Source organism: Chiloscyllium punctatum, chromosome 30 (assembly GCF_047496795.1).
Source record: "Chiloscyllium punctatum isolate Juve2018m chromosome 30, sChiPun1.3, whole genome shotgun sequence".
Taxonomy (NCBI): Eukaryota; Metazoa; Chordata; class Chondrichthyes; order Orectolobiformes; family Hemiscylliidae; genus Chiloscyllium; species Chiloscyllium punctatum.
Window position 1 is genome coordinate 40895960 of NC_092768.1, and position 27719 is coordinate 40923678.

The 27719-nt window shown below is 41.6% G+C and overlaps 2 long non-coding RNA genes across 2 annotated transcripts; one reads left to right on the forward strand and one right to left on the reverse strand.

Moving 5' to 3' along the window:
• Window positions 1-775: 775 nt before the first annotated feature.
• Window positions 776-5091, reverse strand: LOC140455435 (uncharacterized). The gene is made up of 3 exons (XR_011952835.1): window positions 4914-5091; window positions 3062-3262; window positions 776-2953 (listed from the first exon to the last, which is right to left on the reverse strand). It is a non-coding gene; the product is annotated as an uncharacterized lncRNA (long non-coding RNA).
• Window positions 5092-5741: 650 nt separating this feature from the next.
• On the forward strand, window positions 5742-27681 carry LOC140455436 (uncharacterized). Its single transcript, XR_011952836.1, has 3 exons — window positions 5742-5833; window positions 7442-7540; window positions 26364-27681. It is a non-coding gene; the product is annotated as an uncharacterized lncRNA (long non-coding RNA).
• The last annotated feature ends 38 nt before the right edge of the window (window positions 27682-27719 follow it).

Consider the following 27719-nt stretch of genomic DNA (forward strand, 5'->3'; position numbering starts at 1 on the left):
ACTGATTCTTTTGAAGAGGTGACAAAGCATCTAGATGAAGGCACAGTGATATACTTTGTCTGCATGGGCTTTACTGACATCTTTGACAAGATTCCATATGGTAGACTGATTAATAGGGTTAGATCACACAGGATCCAGGGAGAGATAGCCAGTTGGATACAAACTTGATTTGATGGTAGGAGACAGAGTGAAGATTGTTGTTTCAACTTGAGACCTGTGGCCAGCAGTGTGCGATAAGGATCAATGCTGGGCCTATTGTTGTTCATCAATTATACCATCGATTTTGACGAGAATGTAGGAGACATGATTAGTAAACTCGGGGATGACACCATAATTGGCTGTGTAGTGGACAATGAAGAAGTTCATCTCAGAGTATAACAGAATCTTGACTAACTAGAGCAGTGGACAGAGGAATAGCAGATGAAATTCAATGCATTTAAATTTCTGACATTACATTTTGTGAAGATACACCAGGACAGGACTTACATTTAATGGTAGGGCCCTGAGGAGTGTTGTCAGATCAGTCTTAGGGGTGATTGGACGTAGTTTCTTTGAAGTGGTGATACAGGTAAAAAGGCTGGTGAAGATGGCACTTGGCATCCACACCTTCATCAGGCAAAGTCTTCAGTCCAGGGATTGAGATGTCATGTTACAGCTGTAAAAGACATTGGTGAGGCAACATTTGGAGTACTGTAGGAAGGATTTTATTAAATTGGACAGAGTGCAAAAAAAATGATTTACAAGGATGTTACGGAGACTGGAAGTCTTGAATTATAAGCAGAGTTTGAATAGGCTGGGATGTTTTCCCAAAGAGCGTAGGAGGCCGACAGGTGATCATGCAGAGTGATATAAAATTGAGGAGCATACCTAAGGTGGATAGACAAGGCCTTTTCACTACAGTATGGAACTCCAAACCTACAGGGCATAGGTTTAATATGAGTGTAAAGATTTAAAAGCAACCTAAGGGACAAATTTTCAAACAGATGGTGGTGTGTGTTTGGATCAAGTTGCCAGTGGAAGTGGTGGAGGAGGGTACAGTTACAAAAGTTAAAAGACCTTTCAACAGCTACATGGATAGGAATGTTTTAGAGGGATATCGGCCAAATACAATCAAATGGGACGAGTTCAGTTTCGGAAAACTGGTCAGTATAGACAACATTGGCAGAAATACCTGTTCCCTTGCTGTATGATTCCATCTGCTGTAAAATCCCTCAACTGTTGTTTCCCATTATACACTCCATAAGCCTAAGGTCATATTGACTTCACAAAATCCAAGAGGTTCCCGTAAAGACAGGGAAAACTCTGTTCCACAGGGAATGTTAGCACTGCCACTGAATTCTCTTATCAAGTGAACAGAAATGATGTACTGTGATTAAATGGAATCTAAAGCCAGAGAGCCAATGTATAAAATTCAGTATGAATGCAAGAACTTGTGCACAGCTCATTATCATAGGTAAGTCCTGGATGTGTTTGATCAAAGTACTACTAGCAGAATCAACCCCTACTGTCAAATGTCACTATATTGTGTTAATAGGTTGAGTGAATGGGGAAATCATTTCCGTATACAAAATTTTCTGCTGTACAGAGAGCTTCCTGTCAATTAAACCTGGTCTTTGACTCCACATGCTCTGACTTTTGTCATGAATGTACTATATTCTCACTGACTGAAGGCCTTTAAAAAACACAAACATGTTACATCTACTGCGTTACATTTATCTACTTTTCCTGTTATTGTTCAAAGTATTAAGAATGGGCACTTTCTATTTTGAAATAAGCACTGACGGTTTTATTTTAAATACTATTTGCTGTTTCTTGGAGTCAATTCTCTATTTGAATATATACTTCACACCACTATTATGTAGTTCCTTATACATAATTTATTGGAGTAGTTTTAGTTCCCTTTTTAGAACATAGAACATAGAAAAATACAGTGCAGTACAGGCCCTTCGGCCCTCGATGTTGCGCCGACCGAAGCCTACCTAACCTACACTAGCCCAATAACCTCCATATGCTTATCCAATGCCCGCTTGAATGACCATAAAGAGGGAGAGTCCACCACTGATACTGGCAGGGCATTCCATGAACTCACAACCCGCTGAGTAAAGAAAATGCATTTATAAATCTCCTGTTGACTTGTTTCTCTGTTGAGCAGTGCTTCTGAAAGGGATACTGAAGTTCTGAGAATAAAAGCAACAAATAATCTAGTATTCCAGTATGAACAGAAGCCAAAACAAATACAGATTGAATTCATCTGATTCAGTCTTGTGCATAATTAACACTAGCAATAATAGAAGATTCAAGCCCCTTCAATCTCACGTGAAATTGCTGGTGTCTCTGTAAATTAGAAGATCGATTAAATCCCTTCTCCCACACTGAGTCGATGAATGGCCTTTCTCCAGTGTGAACCCGCTGATGTGTCAAAAACTCAGATGACTGTGTAAATCTCTTCTGACACACAGGGCAGGTAAAAGGCCACTCCCCAGTGTGTACACCCTGGTATGTCAGCTGGTGGGATACATGGGTCGAATCTCTTCCCACACATAGAGCATGTATACGTCCTTTCCCCTATGTGAATTCTCTGGTGTGCAATTAGATGAGGTGACTGTCTGAATCCCTTCCCACAATGAATGCAAGTGAATGGTCTCTCATCAGTGTGAACCCGCTGATATGTCTGGAGGATCGAGAATTGACCGAATCCTTTCCCATATACAGAGCAGGTGAATGGCCTCTCCCTGGTGTGACTGCGTTGATAATTTTTCAGTTCAGACGAGTAACTGAAACCTTTACCACAAACAGAGCAGGTGAATGCCCATTCTCCAGTGTGGCTCCGTTGACGATTTTCCAGTTTGGATGGATAATTGAATCCTTTCCCATAGTCCTGACATTTCCAAGGCTTCTCCATTGTGTATATGTCCTTACATCTCTCGTGCTTGGATAATCAATTGAATCTCGTCTACACACAAAACAGTTGATTAATTATTCTGCATCATAAGTGTTATTTTTGAGGCTGCATAAAATTATAAAACATTATTTTACAGTCAATATACTGGAATAGACTCACTTGAGTGTGTGAGTGTTGGTGCTTCTCCAGTGACATTTATTCAGGATTTTTTTTTCTCACAAACTGAACAGGCAAAAATTATCTCCTTCCACTTCCAAAGGTAGATGACATTCGGGGTCTGATGAACTGATTGATGCTGCCAGATCTTCATATGATATTTGGTTTGAATTTCCCATCTGTAAATGCCCTTCTTCCAATGCCCTGTAAAAAGGAAATCATAAAAGTTATCAGTGTTATAACAGAGTGAAGTTCAATTGTGTACAGAATATACTTGGCTGAACTTGTTTACTTTTAGCTCTACATTCACTTTCCACTCACTCACTCTATTTGTCTGTATCCCAGCATGATACAGCAACTGCTCTTCCTAAGACCAAAAGAAATTATAGACTTGTTAACACAGCTCAATCTATCTTGCAAACCATTTTCCTATCCATTGACTTCATCTATATTTCCTGATGATTTGGAAAAGCAGAAAAACAATCAAGGCCCTTCCTACTCTAATCTTTCTTTGTTCTACCCTCTTCTATCAGGCAGAACACATCGAATTTATATGAAATTTGCTTGCATTGAAAAAAACAGCTTATTCCCTGCCATTAGCAAACTTTTGAATTGTCCTCTTTAGTGTTAGTGTTGATCTCTCTCTGCACCATCTCAGCAGGTGGAACATTGCATCCTGCATTCTGTTGTTATCCACAAGCATTTGTACAGAATGGCCTGGCTGTAAAGCAGGTAAGCCAACGCTTTTAACTGTACTTCAATATATGTGACAATGATAAATCAAATCAAATCAAATCAAATCTGCCTCTACTCGGTGTCAACATCGAAACCCATCACAGCACTCAAAACTTATTTCTCTTTTGTTTGACTTTCCCTTGTTCCCTCATGGTCTCTGACTGGCTGTATTCATTTCTCAACTTGCTGAATCCCCTGCATATTCTGAATCTGACTATGTCAAGTTTTATGCATAACACTTTATCTTCCATATGAGACTCTGTGCCCAATCTATCTGTGCGATCGTCGAAAATGTGCGTTCAGAGGCTATTCCGCTTTTATCAGCTGACGCCTCTCACTTACAATATTCCTGCTTGAAATTAGATACGTTAAGTGAATAAAAAGAAATCACTGTCCAGCGTAAAACTGAATCAGACAGACAGGAGAAACGTATCCTGCCTTCCCGAACGTAATTAGGGATGGCCAACATGTAATGGCCTTGACAGAAATACCCACAACCCATTAACTAAAACAAACCCTGGTGTGCAAGTACTCAATCAATTCTCATCCCAAAAACCATGACTGTAAGGAAAAGCAGAGGAAGCCATTCAGACGGTTGCACCATTCAATTTTAATCCTGGCCAATCAATGCCCATGTCCTCTCTCCTTGGGAGTATTTGCATGGCGCCTGAAAGAGCTCGAATCTTCCGAGGTGATTCCTAAGAGCACTGAATCAGAAACTTAGACCGATTTACCTTTCAAACTGGAATAATTTCAACGAAAGATATTGTGAGGAAGATTCAAAAACTGCTTGCACATACATAGAAGACGGGGTATGGACGTTTTGTTTTAATGTTGCTGGATAATGGTGCCCTCTGCGATTCCAGACGCCGCAGAACATAAATAGCAGGAGGGCAGCAAAGCACAAGAGCAAAAATCCCTCCCTTCTCTGGGGAAGCAAGTCCCATAGATGAGCATGCGCTTTGGGCCTTCCGGAAGTTGACTCGGGTCGGTTTTTGAGGCGAGGGGATAGAAGTGAGAGCTGGTTAAGAGGTGCTGATTGTGGGTCTCGGGGCCCGAATCAGATTTGCTCCGCCTGGCCATTTGGCGTCTGTGGTTCAAAGTAAGCAAGGTTACCTACCATTCACTTGGCGCTATCGCGCTTCCACCATATTCTCGCCGCCAGTCCTTGATCCCTTTTCTCCTGTCCACCGCATCTGGTTCGTGACAAACGAGCATCCAGAATGCCCCGCTGCCTGCCCTGGTGAGCACGCGTCCTTTCGGCACCATTGTATTCAAAGTTTTGGACAGAGTACTTTCTCCATCGCAGAGCATTGTGGGTATTGAACTTGCGACTACTGGTTGGCTCTTCAAAAGCGTCGAATTTATTGTGATCAGCCACAAAAGGTGTTTTCCCCACCCGCAGAAGTTGTTGTGCATTTTCGATTTCGTAATTTTATGGTTACCTTTTTCTGTAATTGAGCAAGTTCCCTCAGGCATTGTTGCCCAGTGCAAGATTCAGGACGGTACTTCTCATGATTCACCACTGGAGTGTTGAGTACAACTTAACCATCGTTTATTCAACCGTTTCATTTCTTGACTGGCTGGATTGAAAACTTTCCTGAATACAGACAAATGCCTCTTCACACCAACTTATAATGCGTAGGTGTCCAATTATCCAAGTTTTGATCTTGTTTCGAACAAATGTAAGAAACAGATGCATTCCCTGTTTACAAAATTGGTCACCCAGTCAGTGATTCTTTAAACATATTTTTGCCTGGGTCTGTTTGCCCTATTTCTTATTATTATCTGTCTGATACTTGTTTATTTATGACTCCTTTCACAAATGTTCCAATTCTAACACCTCTGTTGCAAATGATGAAATTGGAAATTTTCTTGCTGTGAAAATAGAAATCTCCATTTAATACTTATTAACAATATAGTTTTTCTCTCTCACTCTTAGCCCTATACAGGTGTATATATAGTGTATCGGACAAAGAATGAGATTCTATGAAGGACGATGACAATCTCAGGATAATGTGAAGAAATAGAATCTGAAAGGTAATCATTGTTGTTTGGAATAGATCAACAATCGGAATTAAATGTTCAGATGTATGTGACTTTTATGCAAAAGCATGCATGAAGGAACGGGGATTAAGGTAGTATGTTTCATACAGAACTTTTTGTGCACTATTGTTTCACTCCTCCATCAAGAAATTGTTGATTTCTTCAACAATTCATGATCACTTTAAGGGGCATGTTTGATCCCAGTTCAGTGTTTGATCTTACCCACATTTTCCTGCCTTTCGTCTTTATACTTCATGTCCCCAATCCAAGGGTACAACCTCCTGGCCCTCATCCTGTGTGCAGTATTCATCCTGTGGACTTCCCTCTTCTACTTATAATCAAAATTTCTCAAATTACTAGCCACACCTGGTAAATATTGGCCGTTAATACCCTTTTTGTTCATTTTCCTTTCAAAGAAATAGCCTCATATTGACTGTGAAAACTCATCTATTAAACAAATTGTCAATTTTAGCAGTTGAGGCCTTATATTTGTTTATGAAGTGCCTGAATCCTTGTTACTTTCTATAATTTCTTCAAAACCTCCAAATTTGTTGCTGATACCAAACAACATTTAGCGACCTGAACTGTGTAGTTTCATGATGTGCAATTATGATTTTTCTGTATTTGCCAGTAAGCCTCCCTTGGTGCTTCATTTTTTTAAAGCCTTTCTCTCATTTAATAAACCCTATTTTCCATGATTTAAGCTGGTTTCTGATTGCATTATATTACACATTAACACTAACTGATTTTTTTTCTGAGAGTTTGGTTCTAAGTAAAGCCTTTCTGCCTGCACACTTCTCTTGCCCTTTTTGATTATGTCTCGGGAATCTGTTCAGACCCTGTGATACTAGCAAATGGTATATTAAAAAACGTCAAAAATATTTTGATAGCTTGTCACAGAAAAGGATTTGTGAGGTTTTTTCCAAAGATGACAATCTTCCAAATGTTATGCATACAAAGCATTAAAATGCACTCATGAAGGTACACCAAGCAATGAGAAAAATAAATGTTAATCTTCATTTTTATAAGGAAGTTCTGCAGCTGTGCAGAGCTTACATGACATCACAATTGGAAGGGGACGTACTGTTTAGCTGTTCATATTTAAGGAAGGATATATTATAATTGGAGGCAGTGAAGTCAAGGTTCAACAGATTGGACAATGGAACGAGACAGTTCTTTTTGTGAGAAGAGGCTCTGTAACTTGGGCATCTGGATTTCAGAAAAATAAGAGGTCTTCTGACTGAAATATACGAGATTCTGAAGCTGCTTTGCAGAGTAATACTGAGAGGATGTTCAATATGATTTTGTGCCTTGGTTCAAAATTTGACAGTTTCAGGATCAAAAGCAATTATTTTGGAACCAGATGAGAAAATTGCTTCACTCAATGAGTGGTCAAGCTTTCGCATTTTCTATCTCAAAGATTTCTGGATGGGAGGTTTTTAAACAATATTGAAGGCTGAGATGGATAGAGTTTTGAATGCTTGGGAAATTAAGGTACATAAAGAGCAGGCAGGAAACTGGAAAGCAGTTTGGAGATTGATGATTAGACATGAGAATGTTGAGTGTTATGGTGTTCAACATGTTGTTTTTGTTTTATTTCAGACCTTGCACACACAACTCAGTCAAAAGTTGCAAGACGTCCAAACAAGAATCAGTTTCTGGCAGTGGGGATGATGATTTGCAGATGAGGTTCCTTCAAAGGTAACTACATTTCTTTTTGTCTCCTCCAGGTGTTTATCCAATTTCCATCTTAACTTAGTTACAGCAGATGGAGAGGTAACTGCCATTTCCTTAAAACACTTCAAATTTTCCCCTTTGGCTCCACTTTGTGCCATCTGAATTAATATTTCTTCATTTGTCTTCAGCTTTGCTTATTGCTTTGAAAGCACTATGGCATAAGTGGCTCCTGTTGATATGCTGGAGAAGGAGCAAACCCAACAATTTCTAATCAGGTTATAAAACTAAGCAAATTCTAAGGTCCATTAGGTTGTTAAACAGACAGTGATCATTAGATGTAAAAAAAAAAGGTCAAATTGTAGGAGCGTTTAAATTTCAGTTTTGCTTTGTGGAAAAGCAAACCCAGTATAAAGTGGTTAATGCCCAGTTCTCCCTTGGGCAAATGATGAAAGGGCTTTTTCTTAACCTTAGTGGTCTGTGTGATGAAGGTGCTAATCCTTTGCTATTATTTAAGGAAAAACTGGATGTTCATTCCGCATCAATAAAGTATCGCGATATTTGTTTGATCCATGCACAAGAATTTCTTAACGTGGTGCCTTTTGCTTTAAATGCTTTAAGGTTTTTAATAGGAGCTCTGCAGCCTTGACTTTGTCCTAAGTCACTGAGAGCAATGTTACAGCAGAATCTTGATCACAGAGGCTTAAGGGAGGAAAATGGAATAGAGAGGTGGTGTGGTTTAGGGAGGGAAATAACTGAGGCAATTATATATAGGGTTGGTGTAACTTCCTTTTATCTGTTCCAAATACATCTACTTATAAAAGCCAAAAGTCCCATATGCTTTATCGAATGCTCAGTTTTGCCTGAAGTGACTTAAAAGAAACAACAAACTGTCCTTTATTCACCACTTTTAAAACTGTACCTTTCCATTTGTATTGTCTCTCCTCACTGTTTGATTATGGAGAGGTTACATTGTTACCCTTTGACATTTCCACATGAGGAAAGAGGTGGTTTTGGAGGTCTTGAGAAATATTTAAGGTAGATACATTCACAGGGCCTGATGTAGCCTCTGCCAGGATACTGAAGGAGGCAATAGGGGAAACTGCTGGGGTGTTGACCGAGATCTTTCTGTTGACTTTAGCCAAGGTGAGTTCCCAGAAGATTGAAGAATACACAAGGTTGTTCCTTTGTTTAAGAAAGGCAACAGGGATAATCCAGTGATCCTTACATCAGTGGTCAGTAAATTTATAGGAGAAGTCTTTTGCAGTCACACAGTTGTCCAGCAAGGAAACAGACCATTCGGATCAATTTGTGCAGGCTGACCTAAAATAATCCAGTATCATTTGTCAGCATTTGGTCCATATCATTGTAAACCCTTCTGATGCATGAACCCAACCAGATGCCTTTTAAATATTATAATTGTACCAGTATCTGCCAAAACCTCTGGAAGCTATTCCATATTCGCACCATCATCTGCATAAAAACATTGCCGGTTAGATCTTTCTAAATCTTTTCCCTTTCGCCTTAAACCCATGCCCACTAGTTTTGGGGAATGGGTCTGGGTGGGTTGCGCTTCAGCGGGTGGGTGTGGACTTGTTGGGCCAAAGGGCCTGTTTTCATACTGGAAGTAATCTAATCTAATCAGAAACCCTGGGAAAAAAACAAAACTTTGTCGATTTACCCTATCCATGTCACTCATGATTTTATAAAACTCGATAAGATCACACCTCAACTTCCAATGCTCCAGGAAAAATAGCCCCAGCCTATGCAGCTTCACCCTATAGCTCAACTCCTCCAAACATAGCACATCTTTATATATCTTTTCTGAACCCTTTCATGTTTCACAACATTTTTTCCAATAGGAAGAAGACAAAAGCTGACAATAGTATTCCAAAAGTGGCCTAACCAATGTCCTGTACAGCTGCAACATGACATCCAAAATCCTAAACTCAATTCAATTACCAATAAAAGCAAGTGTACCAAACGCTGCCTTTATGACCCTGTCAACCTGTGACTCCATCTTCAAGGAACTATGAACCTGCACCACAAGGTCATTTTGTTCACCAACACTCTGCAGAACCTTACCATTAAGTATATAAGACCTGCCCTGATTTGCCCTGCCTCATTTATCTAAGTTAACATACACTTTCCACTCCTCAGCCAATCAGCCCACGTGAATAAAGTCGAGTTGTACACTGCCATAGCCTGCTTCACTGTCCACTGCACCATCAATTTTGATATAATCTGCAAACTTATTAACTATTCCTTCACGTGCAAGTCATTTGTACACAGCAGTGGACCCATTCTTCTGGCACATTACAGCATGAGAAACAGACCCTTCGGTCAAACCCGTCCATGCCGACCAGATATCCCAACCCAATCTAGTCCCACCTGCCAGCACCCGGCCCATATCCCTCCAAACCCTTCCTATTCATATACCCATCCAAATGCCTCTTAAATGTTGCAATTGTACCAGCCTCCATCACATTCTCTGGCAGCTCATTCCATCACATACCACCCTCTGCTTGAAAATGTTGCCCCTTAGGTCTCTTTTATATCTTTCCCCTCTCACCCTAAAACTATGCCCTCTAGTTCTGGACTCCCTGACCCCAGGGAAAAGACTTTGCCTATTTATCCTATCCATGCCCCTCATAATTTTGTAATCCTCTATAAGGTCACCCCTCAGGCTCCGACGCTCCAGGGTAAACAGCCCCAGCCTGTTCAGCCTCTCCCTGTAGTTCAGATCCTCCAACCCTGGCAACATCCTTGTAAATCTTTTCTGAACCCTTTCAAGTTTCACAACATCTTCCGATAGGAAGGAGACCAGAATTGCACGCAATATCCAACAGTAGCCTAACCAATGTCCTGTAGGGCCGCAACATGACCTCCCAACTCCTGTACTCAATACTCTGACCAATAAAAGAGAGCATACCAAACGCCTTCTTCACTATTCTATCTACCTGCAACTCCACTTTGAAGGAGCTATGAACCTGCACTCCAAGGTCGCCTTGTTCAGCAACACTGCCTAGGACCTGACCATTAAGTGTATAAGTCCTGCTAAGATTTGCTTTCCCAAAATGCAGCACCTTGCATTTATCTGAATTAAACATCATCTGCCACCTCTCAGCCCATTGGCCCATCTGGTCCAGATCCTGTTGTAATCTGAGGTAGCCCTCTTCACTGTCCACTACACCTCCAATTTTGGTGTCATCTGCAAACTTACTAACTGTACCTCTTATGCTCGCATCCAAATCATTTATGTAAATGACAAAAAGTAGAGAGCCCAGCACGATCCTTGTGGCACTCCACTGGTCACAGGCCTCCAGTCTGAAAAAATACTCTCCACTACCACCCTCTATCTTTGACTTTTTAAGCCAGTTCTGTATCCAAATGGCTTGTTTCCCCTGTATTCCATGAGATCTAACCTTGCTAATCAGTCTCCCATGGGAACCTTGTTGAACGCCTTACTGAAATCCATATAGATCACATCTACTGCTCTGCCCTACCCAATCTTCTTTGTTACTTCTTCAAAAAACTCAATCAAGTTTGTGAGACATGATTTCCCACGCACAAAGCCATGTTGACTGTCCCGAATCAGTCCTTGCCTTTTCAGATATATGTACATCCTGTCCCTCAGGATTCCCTCCAATAACTTGCCCACCACCGAGGTGTGTCTTTACCGCCCTTCTTAAACAGTGGCACAATGTTTGCCAACCTCCAGTCTTCCGGCACCTCCCTTGTGACTATTGATGATACAAATATCTCAGCAAGAGGCCCAGAAATCACTTCTCTAGCTTCCCACAGAGTTCTTGGGTACATCTGTCAGGTCCTGGGGATTTACCCAACTCTTACTGTTTCAAGCCATCCAGCACTTCCTTCTCTGAAATATGGATGTTTTGCAAGATGTCACCATCTATTTCCCTACAGTCTGTATCTTCCATATCCTTTTCCACAGTAAATACTGACACAAAATATTCACTTGGTATCTCCCCCATTTTCTGTGGCTCCAAACAAAGGCCGCCTTGCTGATCTTTGAGGGGCCCTATTCTCTCCCTAGTTACCCTTTTGTCCTTAATATATTTGTAAAACCACTTTGGATTCTCCTTAATTCTATTTGTCAAAGCTATCTCATGTCCCTGTTTTGCCCTCCTGATTTCCCTTTTAAGTATACTCCTATTTTGTTTATACTCTTCTAAGGATTCACTTCATCTATCCTGTCTGTCCCTGACATATGCTTCCTTTTTTTTTAACCAAACCCTCAATTTCTTTCATCATCCAGCATTCCCTATACCTTCCAGCCTTCCCTTTCACCCTGACAGGAATGTACTTTCTCTGGATTCTTGTTACCTCATTTCTGAAGGCTTCCCATTTTCCAGCCGCCCTTTTACCTGCGAACATCTGCCTCCAATCCGCTTTCGAAAGTTCTTGCCTAATACCATCAAAATTGGCCTTTCTCCAATTTAGAACTTCAACTTTTCAATCTGGTCCATCCTTTTCCATCACTATTTTAAAATGAATAAAGTTATGGTCACTGGCCCCAAAGTTCTCCCCCACTGAATCCTCAGTCACCTGCCCTGCCTTATTTCCCAAGAGTAGGTCAGGTTTTGCACCTTCTCTAGTAGGTACATCCACATACTGAATCAGAAAATTGTCTTGTGCACACTTAAGAAAATCCATCTCTGTTTAAACATTTAACACTATGGCAGTCCCAGTCAATGTTGGGAAAGTTAAAATCCCCTACCATAACTACCCTATTATTCTTACAGATAGCTGAGATTTCCTTACAGGTTTGTTTCTCAATTTCCCTCTGACTATTGGGGGGGTCTATAATACAATCCCAATAAGGTGAGCATCCCTTTCTTATTTCTCCGTTCCACCCAAATAACATCCCTGGATGTATTTCCAGGAATATCCTCCCTTAGCAGAGCTGTAATGTTATCCCTTATCAAAAATGCCACTATCCCTCCTCTCTTGCCTCCCTTTCTATCCTTCCTGTAGCATTTGTATCCTGGAACACTCAGCTGCCAGTCCTGCCCATCCCTGAGCCATGTTTCCGTAATTGCTATGATACCTCAGTCCCAAGTTCCTAACCATGCCTCTGCCTTCATCTGCCTTCATCTGCCTTCCCTGGTAGGCCCATTGCATTGAAATAAATGCAGTTTAATTTATTAGTCCTACCTTGTCCCTGTCTGCCCTGACTGTTTGACTCACTTCTGTTCTCAGCTGTACCCGTCTCTGATTGACCTCTTTCCTCACTATCTTCCCTGGGTCCCACCCCACCTTACTAGCTTAAATCCTCCCAAGCAGTTGGAGCAAATTCCCCTGCAAGTATATTAGTCCCCATCAAATTTAGGTGTAATCCGTCCTTCTTGTACAGGTCACTTCTACCCCAAAAGAGATTCCAATGATCCAAAAATGTGAATCGTTCTCCCATACACCAGCTCCTGAGCCATGCATTCATCTGCTCTATCCTCCTATTCCTGCCATCACTAGCTCATAGTACAGGGAGTAATACAGATATTACTACCCTTGAGGACCTCCTTTTTAAAATTCTACCTAACTCTCTATAATCTCCCTTCAGAGTCTCAACCTTTTCCCTTCCAATGTGGTTGGTTCCAATGTGGACAATGACCTCCTGCAGGCCCCTCTTCCCCCATGAGAACATTCTGCACCCTCTCTGAGACATCCTTGATCCTGGCACCAGGGAAACAACACACCATTCTGCTTTTTTCTCTGCTGGCCACAGAAACATCTGTCTGTACCTCTGACTACCGAATCCCCGAACATGATTGATCTCTTGGAAGCGAACGTACCCCTCGTTGCATTAGAGCCAGTCTCAACACCAGAAACTTAGCTGTTTGTGCTACGTTCCCCTGAGAATCCATCACCCCCTACATTTTCCAAAACAGCATACCTGTTTGAAATGGGTATACCCACAAAAGACACCTGCTGTATCTGCCTACCTCCATTACTCTTCCTTAAAGTAACCCATCTATGTCACTGTATCTCAGACCACACACCCGCTCCTGTAACTGCCATCCATCGCATAATGTTGCTGTTGCAAATTCCTCATCGCTTCTATTTGTCTCTCCAACCGTTCCACTCGATCCGATAAGATTCACATCCAACAGCATTTATGGCAGATATAATCCGCAGTAACCCTTAAACTCTCTTGAAACGCCCACATCTGACAAGAAGTACATATCACTGCAAAGGCCATTTTTGCTCCTTTACAATCTACAGACCCAGGAAATAACACCGTTTTATTCCTCTACAAACACTGCCCCAGGTTAAATTAATAGGCTTATATTTTAAGTTTAATCAAGAGACTTATCTCCAAAAACATATAATCAAGAAAGAATCCACTGTATCCACTATTGCAGCCTTTCTCTTGGACAGACTTAAAACAACAATTAACTTATATGATTCTGTGCTGTGAACTTCGCCTGCCCTGCCTTATTTCCCAAGAAGAGGTCGGGTTTTGTGCCTTCTGTAGTAGGTACATCCATACACTGAATCAGAAAATTTTCTTGTTTGGAAAGTCAAAATCCCCTTCCATAATCCTGTGATTCATACAAACAACTGAAATCTCCTTACAGCTTTGTTACTGAATTTCTGAATGACTATGGGGGATCTATAGTACAAACCCAATAAGGTGATCATCCCTTTCTTATTTCCCATTTCTAAAATAATTTCCCTGGACATATTCCCGGGAATTTCTTCCCTAAGTACAGACATAATGTTTCCCCTAATCAAAAGCACCACTCCCCCCTCCTTTCTTGTCCCCCTTACTATCCTTCCTATAAAATCTATACCCTGGAATATTAAACTGCAATCCGGTCCATCCCTGAGCCACATCTCTGTAACTGCTATGATATTCCAAATCCCATGTTCCCAATCATGTACTCAGTGCTTCTGCTTTGTTAGACCTCCTACATTGAAATAAATGATGTTTAATTTATCAATCCTACCTCATTTCTATTTTGTTCTGGATTGCCCTGTCTGTTTGATTTTACTCTTTTTTTCCCAACTCTACTAGTTTCAGACTGATCACTTCCCTCACTATCCCCAGGGGTCCCCTCCCAACCCCCCACCCCCCCCCCCCCCCACCTGTTTATTCCTACGCAAGCAGCTTTAGCAAATCTTCCCGCCAGTATATTAGTCCTCTTCCAATGCAGATGCATTCCGTATTTCTTGCACAGGCCATTTCTACAAAAGAAGACATTCAAGTGAGAAAAAACGTGAGTCATTCTCCCTGTATCAGCTCCTCGGCCACGCATTCATCTGCTCTATACTCCTATTCCTACCATCACTAGCTCATGGCACTTGGAGTAATCCAAATATGACTATCCTCAAAAGCCTGCTTTTTACTATTCAACCTAAACTCTGATATTCTCTCCTCAGAATCTCATTCTTTTCACTTCCTAAGACATTAGTTCCAGACCTTCTTCTGGTCCTGTTGACCTTTGAGAAAATTCTACACCCCCTCTGAGATATCTTTGATCCTGTCTTTAGAGAGACAACACACCACTCCGATATTTAGCTGTCAGCAACAGAATCGTCTGTCTGTGCCTCGAACTAAAGAATCCTCTATCACAATCGGTCGCTTGGAATCTGGCATAATCCTCATTACATTAGAGCCAGTCCCAGTACCAGAAACCTCTGGCTGTCAGTACTACATTTGCCTGAGAGTCGATCAGCCCCTACATTTTCCAGAACCGCATACTCGTTTGAGATGAGGATGGCTACAGGTGACTCTTCCACTACCTGTCTCCCTGTCTGACCTTTCCTCAATGTAACCCATCATCCTGAATGCATCATCGGTTTATCTCCCTCCCTGCAATTGCCATCCATCACACCCCCTAGCTCCTGCAAATTTTTCAATGCCTCTAACTGCTGCTCCAATCGATCCATGCAGTATGACAGGATTCACAACCAAATACACTTCCTGCAGACATAATCATCAGTCGCATAGAAACTCTCCCTAATCTCTCACATCCGACAGGAAGAGCACATCAATCCAGCAGAACAAATCTTTACATATTAACAATATACACCCCCAGAAACTAGCACTGTCTTACTGCTCTAAAAACACTACTCCAACCTTAATACCTAAGTTTATATATTCTTAAAGTTTTAACGAAATAATCAAAAAGTAAACACCCACTTGGTATTGTGGATTTACCAAAGAAATAGTGTGGGTACAGTTTTTAAAAAGCCACTTAGCTGCTCCCCTGCTGTGACCTCCCACACAAAGGTTTCTCAAAGGTCATATGTGAATTTTGCTGTCTGTTTGTTTTTCTTAGATGCACTCCAATGTCTGGAGATGCCTGAAACCAGACAGCAAAGGCAGCAGCTGTGCTTGTTACTGCTGGGTCCGACAGCAGTGTCGGTTTCTTTCACCATTTGATTCACTGCCCTTTTCTGTCTTTTTCCTTTTTGAAGTGCTGTTGTTTTGATCGTTTTTTTTCCCCAAACTTCCAATACAATACAACAGCATATAAAACGGTAATTACTGCTCCGAGAATATGAGGAAATTCATTCCAACACTGAAAATACCTCAACAAAGTTGCAGCTCTTATGGCTGCAACTTTTTTCCTCCATCCTCCATTTTCAATTACCTAGCCCTTAATTCTTTATCTCATTTTTGAAGGTCTCACACTTTCCAACAGCCCCTTTACCCATGAATAGCTTCTCCTTATCAACTTTTGAAATGACTTGCCTAATTCCATCAAAATTTGCGTTACTTCAATTTAGAATCTTAACTTTTAGATATTGTCTATTCTTTTAAAACTAACAGAATTATAATCACTGGCCCCAACATGTACTCCCATTGACACCTCAGTCAACTGCCTTGCTTTACTTCAGAAGAGAAGGTCATGTTTTGCTCCTTCTTTAGGAGGCTTATCAACATATTTAATCAGAAAATCTTCTTTAACACAATTGACAAGTTCTAATCCATCTAACCCCTGAACACTATATTCGTCACAGTCTATGCTTGGAAAGTTAAAATCCCCTACCATTTTAATCCTCTTATTCTGAGAGATAATTGTAACCCCTCACAAATTTGCTTGATAAGCAATTAGAATCCATACTGTGTGGAAACGGGCCCTTCGGCCCAACAAGTCAACACCAACCCTCCGCACAGTATCGCACTCCGACCCATTCTCCTACATTTACTCCTTCTTCATGCACCTAACCGAGACATCCCTGAACACTATGGGTAATTTAACATAGCCAATTTACCTAACCTGCACATCTTTAGATTGTGGGTGGACACCAGAGCAACTGGAGGAAACTGACGCAGATTCAGGGAGAATATGCAAACACCACATACAGACATTTGCACGGGGCTGGAATCGAGCCCGGGTCCCTAGTACTGTGAGGCAGCAGTGCTAACCACTGAGTCACTGGGCCACTTCTCAATTTCCTGCTGACTATTGAGGGGCCTATATTTAATTCCAATGTGGTGATAATCCCTTTTCTTCTTTTCATTTCCATCCAAATAACTTCATTGAACGTAATCCCAGGAATATCCTCCCTGAGTACAGCTGAACAAAAATGCCACAACCCCTTTGCGCTTGCTTCCTTTCTCTAGCATCAGTACCCTGAAACATTAAGCTGCCAGTCCTGTCGTTCCCTGAGACAAGTTTATGTAATACTTATGATATCCCTGTGCCATGTTTCCAACCATGCCCCGGGTTCATCAGCTTTACCTGTCAGTCCTCTTATATTGAAATAAGTGCAATTTAATTGATCAGTCTTAATTTTATCTCTGTCTTGCTCTTGCCTGCCTTGACTCTTTGACCTGCTCCTCTTTTCAATTGTACCAGCCTCAGTCATTTCTCTTTTCTCACTATTTTATTGCCCCATCCCCCCAGCCTTTACTGGTTTAAAACTCATGAGTAGCATGAGCAATCTACCCACCAGGATACCGGTCCCCTTCTAATTCAGCTGCAAACTATCCTTCTCATAAGGCTGGTTCTGCTTCAGACAAGATTCCAATGATCCAAAAATGTGACTCGCTGCCCACCGCACCAGCTCTTTACTCACACGTTCATCTGCTCTCGTCTCTTCTTCCTACTCTCACTCTCACCAAGCACAGGGAGCAATCTATATATTATTACGCTACAGGACCAATTTTCCAATTTCCTGCTCAATATCCTATATTCTGTCCACAAAACCACCTCCCTTCTCTTCTGATATCATTGGTACAATGTGTATAATGTCGCTCTTCCCTTTGAGTATGTCGTGAACCCTCTCCAAGACATACTTGACCAGGGCAGCTACAGACCATTTTGATGTCTCGCTGTCGGTCACAGAAATGTCTGTCTGTACTCCCAGAAAGGAGAGAGAGAGAGTGTCTCTATCATGATTAATTGCTTGGAACTGGACCTATCTCTCATCACGGAATGGCTAATTTTGGTCCTAGAAATTTGGCTGTCAGAGCTACATTCTCCTGATAGTCCATCACACCCTGCATTTTCCAAAACAGCACACTTGTTTGAGATGCAGATAGCCACAGGAGACTCCTGTCTGCCTCTCCTACCTGTCCTATGGGTAACCCATCCATTTGACTATAACTGCAGTTTTCTACCTTCCTGAACTTCAATCCATCACCCCCTCATTGCCTCGAACTGCTGCTCCACCTGATCCATATGACCCAATGGATTCACAACCAAACACACCTCTTGCAGGCCCAATCGTCAGAAATATTGAAATTCTCGATAACCTCACACATCAAACAGGAAGAGCATGTTACTTTACTAAAGGCCATCTCCGTACCTTTATTTACAGACCCAGATAGTAGCACCATCTTATTGCTCGAAAAGCACTGCTTTCGGATAACTTCATACCTACGTTTTATATTTAAAGAAAACAAAAGACAGATCTCAGTAAAACATCAGAGTCTATTATAGATTTGCCAAAGGAATGTAAGATTTGTAAGTTTTTTAAATCTTCAGAGCAAATACTCACTGATCAATGAAATCATGATTCTCCATGATGTGAGCTGTTCTTAAATTGAGGTCTACAAGTTCAACTGTTTGTTTGGTTTTCTTGGACAGAGCTCCGATTCCCAGAGATGCTTGTAATTTCACAATCGGTCAGTGGTGAAAGTTCATTGTTTGTTTTGTGTTGAACTCTCGATTCATTCTTGGACCTCCCTCATGGTCTCTCCTGAAATTCCTGCTCTCTCCATTTCCTCCCATTTAAAGTATGTTATTTCTGATTTTTCCTTTGAATTCAAACAAAAAGTTATCACTTATAAATATAATAATTAATGCTCCAAGAAATCGAGGGAAGAAAGGATCTGCTGTATGGATATGATTCTTTCTCATCCACCATTTTGAAAATTGGTTCAGGCACAGGATTTACTCATCATTGGAAAAGAATGAACTCACTAGGGACAGTCAAATTGGCTTTCTGCAAGGAGGTCTTGTCTCACAAACCTTATTGAGGAAGTGATAATGCTGACTGAGGGAAGGCTGTGAATGTTGCCTCCATAGACACTACTAAACCATTTGACAAGGTCCCTCATGATAGGCTGGACCAGAAGATTAAGTCACATGGGATCCATGTTGAGTTGGTAAGTTGGATACAAAATTGGCTTGGTCGAATAAGCCAGACAATAATTTGGGAAAGTGTATTTTTCTGATGGGGTGTCTGTGACTAATTGTGTTCTGCAAGAGTCAGTTTTCAGATCTCTGTTTGTATATAAATGTATTTGGATGAAAATATTAGTGGTAGTAATTTTTCAGTTCTGATTAGGACGTTTGCAGACGAGTTGAAAATTGGTGGAATTTTTAATGAAATAACTCCATCAAAGTCAGTATCTTGTCATCAAGTCACCTTTTATTTACACTTGCATAATAAATGACATTCACCCAGCTAGTTCACAGCCAATTTCTAGAATGAGTAAAAACCCTGAGACTCCTGTTTATATTTTTTTCTTTTTTTTTCTTTTTTTCATATTTTTTTTAAACCCCCCCACACTACCGCCTAACTGCGGTAGTGCTTATTTTTTCCCCAGCACCCATGGTGTGTGTGTGTGCAGGTGTGAGACACAGTGAAAGACACAAAGTGCACGAATCTTTATTCAATTCCCGCCACCAGGAAGATATGAAAAACACCTGAGTGGCCAGTGACAAGCACTGCCCTTGACTCCTGTTTATTTATTTTTTTTTTCTCTTTTTTTTTTCATTTTTCTTTTTTTTCTGTTTCTTTTTTTTTTTAACCCCCACACTACCACCTAAGTGCGGTAGTGCTTATTTTTATCCCCAGCACCCATGGTGTGTGTGTGCAGGTGTGAGACACAGTGAAAGACACAAAGTGTACGAATCTTTATTCAATTTCCACCACCAGGAAGATAGGAAAAACACCCGAGTGGCCAGTGACAAGCACTGCCCTTGACTCCTGTTTATATCTGACAGTCGGGACTCCCTGATTTGATCAGGTTAACAGCCCAAATCAGGGAAATCATTTTCAATGAGTTGAACTGATTCAAACCACAACATTCATCCCCCTTTAAATCCTGCAGATAGGCATGTTCTTCATCCAGTAGTTTCTCCTCTGGCATTTTCACACCAGGTGTAGTTCCTCCAACTCTGCCTAATCTGGAGTGATAATAGCCTGCCTCTTGTGCCCAGAGTGTCTTGGCTGAAACTCATCATCTTCACGTGGTAGCTGTGACATCTTCTGTGTCCATTTTATCCTGAGGTGCTGTGCAATGGGGATGAATCCATGGGTTCTAACAGTTATGGATGTTCTGAGGGGCCATGTATGTTTTGCTTCTGCCTTGTTTGCAAGGTTGTAGCTTTCATGTCGTCCACTTACCTGTTCAGGATCACCTTTCCTACCCAAACGTTGTACGTCATGGGACCTGACCCCGTATCCACCATGCCTTTTACACATGCAGGGACATTCCTTGGTCTCGAAACTAAACTTTGTCCCGTGAAGTAAATAGCCTCTCTGATTTAGAGGGTCCAGTATCCAGCATTGGCATTCCTGATGTTGTTTCACCACCCTCACCCCTCCAGGTTTGGGAAGATCCGATTTAACCTGGTCCACAGCCTTCTCCACATGAGATACTCGACTGGAGTTGTCCCTGTAGGTGTATAGGGTGGACCTGGAATCAATAGGAATGGGGGCAGTTTGGTGTCGAGTGAAGCTGTAGGCTGTTTCTTCAAGCCTGCCTTCAAAGGTTGGACTGTGTTTTCACCTGACCACTGGGCGATGGATGGTATGGAGCTGTCCTTATATACCAAACGTCATGCAACATGTGACATCCACCAGTAGCAGTGGTGGACTCTCCCTCTTTATGGGCTTTTAAACCGGCATTGGATAGGCATATGGAGGATAGTGGGCTAGTGTAGGTTAGGTGGGCTTGGATCAGCGCAACATCGAGGGCCACAGGGCCTGTACTGCACTGTATTCTTCTATGTTCTATGTTCTATGAGGAAATACTCAGAATCCTTGTTGGTAAATGCTGGCCTGTTGTCTGTGACCAACACCTCATAGAGTCTGCATATGGCAAATTATACTTGCAGCTTGTCAGTCATCATGCTGTTATGAGAAATGAACTTTGTGCACGTCCAAACACTATTAGTGGGTTTCCATTAAGACTGAAAACATAAAGCCCATGAAAAGATGGCACAGTCGACCTTTAATGAAGTCCAGGATTCAGCTGGACATTCTCATGAATGTGGATGACTTGTTGGTGGTTACGTTTTTTTGTCTTGTTGGCACTCTGGGCACTGCCCATCAAATGTGGCTATGTCAGCATTCAATCCTGGTCACCAGACATAAATTCTCGCCAACATCTTCATTCCTGGTGGAATTCAGCCAGTATCAGGTAATGACCTTTGCTTGGGACAACTGCTCTTGCTCCCCATAATAATATGCCGTGCTGTCTGGCGATCAGGTCTCCCTGGGTCCAGAAAAGTTTCAGTTCTCGTTGTGATGGCACTTTTGGTGCCCCCATCACTACCAGCTGTTTTATTTTTGCCAGGATGAGATATTTTTGTATCCACAGTTTGATATTATCAGCAGTGACTATAATAGTGTCCATAAAATTTAAAAGCAGAGTGGACTCTTCCAGTAGTGGAAACACTAATCTGCAAGTGGGAGGCAACTCCAAGCATCCACATTTGCCACTTGACCTCCCAGACAGTGTTCCAACTTCTGCACTCCGAATAGGAGCCCACTGCTGAATCTGACCTGAAACTATAGGTGGCAAAGCCTTGTCCTCTTTCAGTAGCCCTATCTATTAAGTTACTATTGTAGTCCTTTACTTTGACAAATTTACATTCATAAAGGTATTGGTGAAACTTGCTCTCATCGTCAAACTTTTCTTCTCTACCTCAACTTATCTCTGTTCAGCATCAGCCAAAACACAGAAAGCATACACTATTGGACACTACTCTCTGTTAAGTCACCTATGAGCCACCACGACCGTGATACTATCCTGGGAAGCATTAGATTTCAGCCCTACATCTCACTTGAGATTGTAGTTTGCCAACACCTTAGACAATGACAGCTGATTCTTCACTTCCCTAAAGGCGATACCTCAGCTACAAGACCATTTTGCATGCTTGCACTTTTTCATTCGCAAATGTAAAAGTGCCAGCATAGGTGCCAGGTTACATATGACTTGTCCATAATAAGTCAACAACCCAAGGAAAGACCAGAACATACTTGGGAGCCAGGGCACCTTTGATTGCCCTCACTTAATCTTCCAATGGATGTAATCTGGTCTTGTCGACTCAGTCAGCCAAGGAAGTCACTTAAGGTGACTGGAACACGTTTTTTTTTCTCTGCTGAGGACTCAATTTCCAAGTTCTTTCAAGGCTCTTTACTGGTCTTCTGTTATTAGCACATCATCCAGTTAAATGTTGACATGGTCGACTTTGTAAAATATTTTCCATTATCCACTGGAAAATGACACAGTTGATTAGACCCCCAAAAAGCAGTCTCGTGTATTGGTACAAACCCTTATGGGCAATATCTAATTTCCTCTTATTTTCTAATCGCAATTGAAGGTACACATGTTTCTCATCCAGTTCCATGAAGGACAATGTGTACACGCCCATCAGGTGTGTAGATAACTCCTGTTTGCAAGGGATTGGGTATTTATGTTGCTGTGAAAAGCAGTTCACCATTTGTTTGCAATCGCCACAAGGCAAACCGATCTGTCGGGCTTCAGAATTGGTACGACCAGTTCTGCCCATTCCACAAACTGCATTGGTTTGATAATTCTTTCACTTTCCATCCTGATTTCCCATACCTCTACTTTTGCACATAAAGTGAATGCCATTGGTCAGGCCTTGCAGAATTAAGAAATTGCTTCTTAGTCAACGCATAATGTGGTCTTGCCACTTTTCATAGTCCGTAGATATCCCTGACAAACGTCTGGTTATTTAATTGAGAATTCGCTCTGGTGACCATTTTCTAATCAAAAAATGCACAACCAATCAAGTTGAATCTTTCCCAACCAATCTCACCCCATCAGACATTTGCCTCAGCCTTTTACTATAATCAGTCTGTGGCAACTGAACCAACTGCTTTTCAGAAGAGACGGGAACAAAGATTGTAGACTTAATTTGTTGGGGCTCTTCCACAAATGTAAGGTTTGCGATACAGGGTGAATTTTGGTTCCACAGCCACAGATACAGACACATTGATATCAACTTCCAAAAGAACTGGGTAACCATTTAACCATTTGTTTGTTTTGATTGGTGTAGTTTGCATATTGTGAAGCAATTTAAGTGTTCCAAACCAGCTGTAGTTGCACTTGATAGGGTGTGCATTCTCTTGGATACTAGTCTACAAGTTTTCTTACTTTATTCAGGCATAGCGGGACTCTTCGTGCTGACCTGCGTCTGCGTACTGGCTGTATTACAGTGACCTGCTGGCCTGGATCCTCAAGAAAATTGTAATTGTTTCATTGAGACTTGACTTTGGTTGGGGTTTTGCTGTGGGCTGATCTAGCTTCCCTCTACTCAGGACATGGCCTGAATGAGGCCTTGCAATTGCCTGTATTCAAATGGTGTTCCTGAATCTCAGCTGGCCTGGAGAGGGTGTCAACTTACATTGGTATACCTTGTAACTCATAAACTCCACTTGCCACATTTTTGAATGATAAAGACAATTATCGTGCCTGTTTGAAGTCCAAGGGGGCTTCAGATAGTAGGTGCTTTTGCATGGTCACATCACTAATGCAACGCACATTGCCATAGAAGTACTTCCACAAAGGCTGGTATGCAGTCATCAAGTCATCCTTGATTTACACGCGGATAGCACATAGCACTGACCCAGCAAGCTTAGAGCTAACTGCTGAAGTGAACAGAACCCCTGACTCGCCTGTTTATTTTCTTTAATATCGCTGCAATACTGCCATTCCGCAGTCGTGTTTATTTTCATCAGCACCTGTGTTGTGTGAATGTAGGTGCAGGACAAAATAACAAATAGCAGTTTTAATATTCCACCACCAGGAAAAACACACAAACAAAGCCTGTTATCTTTTGTCAGCCAGGCGTCCCTGATTGGACCAGGTTCACAGCCGCAATAAAAGAACTAATTATTTGATGTCCACTTGACTGACCTTGTTCCGATCACTACAGTGGAAAATGAGGAAGGATGCACAGCAGGATATAGATGAGTTGGGAGTTTGGGTGGAGAAATGGCAGACAGAATATAATCTGAAAATGTATGTGGGGTTGTATTTTGGGAGATCAAATGCAAGAGTTAAATATACAGCAAATGGCAGAACCCTGAGGAGCACAGATATAAGAGGAAGCTTGGTCTGCATGTCCATCGCTTCCTGAAAGTGGCAATACCAGTGGAAAAGATGCAAATCAGATGTATCATATACTTACCTTCATTGGATAAGACGTTAACAGTTTGCAAGCCACGTACCAACTGTATAAACTTGAATTCGGCCACATTTGGAGTATTTTGGGCAGTTCTGGTCACTGCACTTTATAGGAAGGCTGGGGAAATTTTGTAGGATGTTGTCAAGATAGCAATATATTAGCTATAAGGAGAGATTGGCCAAACGGGTCGTTTTCATTTGAACGTCAGAGGCTGAGGGGGGATCTGATAGAAGTATATAAAATTATGAGAGCTATGGAGTCAGTGTCTTTTTCCCAGCCTGGAAATGGCAAATACGAGAGCACATAGGTTTAAGATGATGGGGGTAAGTTTCAAGATGTGCAGATTTTTTTTCAACAAAGAGTGAAATGTGCCTAGAATGTAATGTCTAGGGAGGTAGTAGAAGTAGATATAATAGCAATGTGGAAAATGCTTTTAGACAGACACCTGAAGAGGTGAAGGATAGTGGCTATGGACCATGTGAAAGCAGTTTGGAAAGGCACCATGGCCACCACATATATGGCAGGCTGGAGTCTGGTCCTGCGCTGTGCAGTTCGAACATCAATGTTGATTCCTCTATCAATGCTTTCTTGATGGCTTTTCCAAGTTGTACAACCACCCTCAAGGATTTACCATCCTGGTAAGTAGAGTACTTTTGATCCTACTCACTCTTTCGAACTGTGCATTTTAGTCAAAATTGTTTTTATTTGTCCTTTCTTTAAAAAGGCATCAGCTTATGTTTTTCGATATTACGTTTTATTTACCAATTGGCTATATGCTTAACTGGTCAGTTCCACTATGTTCTTCTTTGCCATGATATCCACTTGTGTTGCCACACTCAGGAAGCTATGGACTTGCAACCCAAGATCCTTCTGTATATCAATGCTCCTGAGAGGCTGGCTGTTTACTATATACTTTCTTTCTTTGTGCATTTAGCCTCTCAAAATGCATGGCTTCACACTTGTTCACATTAAACTCCATATGCTGTTTCTCTGCCCAACCTTCCAACTAGTCTATTTCTTGCTGTATCCTTTAACAATGTTCCTTACTCTTCACAACTCCACCAATTTTTGTGTTGTCTGCAAAGATATTATTCAAGCCATCGATATTTTCTTCAAATTATTTATATGTATTTCAGACAACAGAGATGCCAGCATTGATCCTTGTGGAACCCCACTGATCACAGACTGCCAGTCAGAAATTTGAGTACAAAAGTTGTGAATTTATTGTAAACCATCAAAGCTCTAGTTACGCCAGGTCAAGGGCAAAGTATTCAATTTTGTCAGCACAGCTTAGGAGTTTAAATGAGGTGTATCGGTGATTTTATTAGAATGGTTCCAGAGATATAGGAAATTGGAAGGTTAGGTTGAAGAAGTTGACATTGGAATAAAGGAGATTGGGTGTTGAGATGTTGTGCAAGGTTATGAGAGTTTTCGATTAGATAAATATTTAAAAAGCTGTTCCTATTACTTAATTGTACCTAGATTAGAGGAGAGAACTGCAGGATATTTGGTAAGGAATAAGGAGGAAAATATGAAGAGGTCAAAACTGAAATTCACCTGGAGTTACATGAAGGAAGCCCGAAACCCATATTTGACCATTGAGACAGGTTTGAGTCAGCAGGGTCTCTTGTTACCAGGGCAGGGCCATAAAAATGGCAGCCAACTTGTAGAATGGGAGAGGGAGCAGTCTGGGTTTCAAGACACGAGTGACCATTGACCCGTTGACTTTACTATCACTTTGCAACTGGGGTTGGAGAATTGAACTCAGCCGAAGAGGGCAAAGACAGAGAGCAGAGAAATTTTGGAGAAATGTGACAGTTTGAAATCTCTCCAAAGGGACAAAAGAAACTGTATGGGATGAGTACTTACAGTTTTGAGGAAACAATAGGGGAAAGAATGTTCCAAAGAAACTATACATGCCTGTTCTGAAATTCTGTTTTGTACCTTGAGTAGTGATTATTTTTAACCTCTTTTCACAGGGACATTAGAAGAAGAGTTGAGATCAGAAAACTCAAAACACAATGTCATATCCAGATTTGACAGTATTGCTTGACGACAAACAGATCCTGGTTATTCTCAGCATTTGAATGTGAAAGGAGAGGTGTTTGCTCCATTTGCGTGTTCAAAACATTTCAAGCATTGACGTGACTGCGAGTAACCAAGACCCAGACACCTGACTGAAAATGTTCCAATGCATTGACTGTGAAAAGAACTTCGACTAGTTATCATTCCTGAATAAAAATTTTTACCTTTCCAGCACGAGCAAATGTACATTTGTACTTTGTGTGGACAAAACTTCAGCTCATCATCCAACCTAGAGAGTCACAGAGCCACCCAGACCATGGAGAGAGCATGGAAATGTGGGGACTGTGGGAAGGGATTCAACTACCCATCTCAGTTAGAGATACATCTACGTAGTCACACTGGGGAGCGGCCGTTCAGCTGCTTGCAATGTGGGAAGTGTTTTCGAGAATCATCTAACCTGCTGAAACACCAGCAGCTTCACACAGGCAAGAGGCCATTCACCTGCTCTGTGTGTGAGAAAGGATTCGCCCAATCCTCTCACCTGCTGACACACCAACAAGTTCACACTGGGGAGAAGCCATACAGTTGCTCTTATTGTGTGAAGACATTTAGCCGTTCGTCCAACCTTCTGAAGCATCAGCGAGTCCACACCGGAGAGAGGCCGTTCACCTGCTTTATTTGTGGGAAGGGATTCACTCAGTCTTCTAACCTCCTGACTCACCAGCGGGTTCACACTGGGGAGAAGCCATTCACTTGTTCGATTTGTGGGAAGGGATTCTCTCAGTCCTTCCACCTGCTGACCCACCAGCGAGTTCACACCAATGAGAGACCTTTCAAATGCTCTGGCTGTGTGAAAACCTTTGCACGTTTATCAAACTTGAAGACGCACCAACGGGTACACACTGGGGAGAGACCATTCACTTGCTCTGTATGTGGGAAAGGATTCACTCAGTCATCAAACCTGCTAAAACACCAGCAAATTCACAACTGATTGCAGGGGATGGACCTTACTTTTGTCACTGCTGGTATTCACATCCACAACTGAACCACATTCTGACAGTTGGATTTTGTTTCTGCTGATGGAACTAAACTCCAGCCTGGTCACATTGCTACATGAATAAATAAATCTGCTTAATCAAAATGTTTGACTCTATATAGCTCAATGGCCCACAGTTGGATATTCAAAGGATAGTGTCAGCAATGTAACTGTCCTCCAGCATACAAAATATATAACATGTGCATGCTTAGCATAAAGTGGTGTATTTCTCAGCATCTCTCCAAACTTGTCTGAAATTTAATTGTGGTTAGTT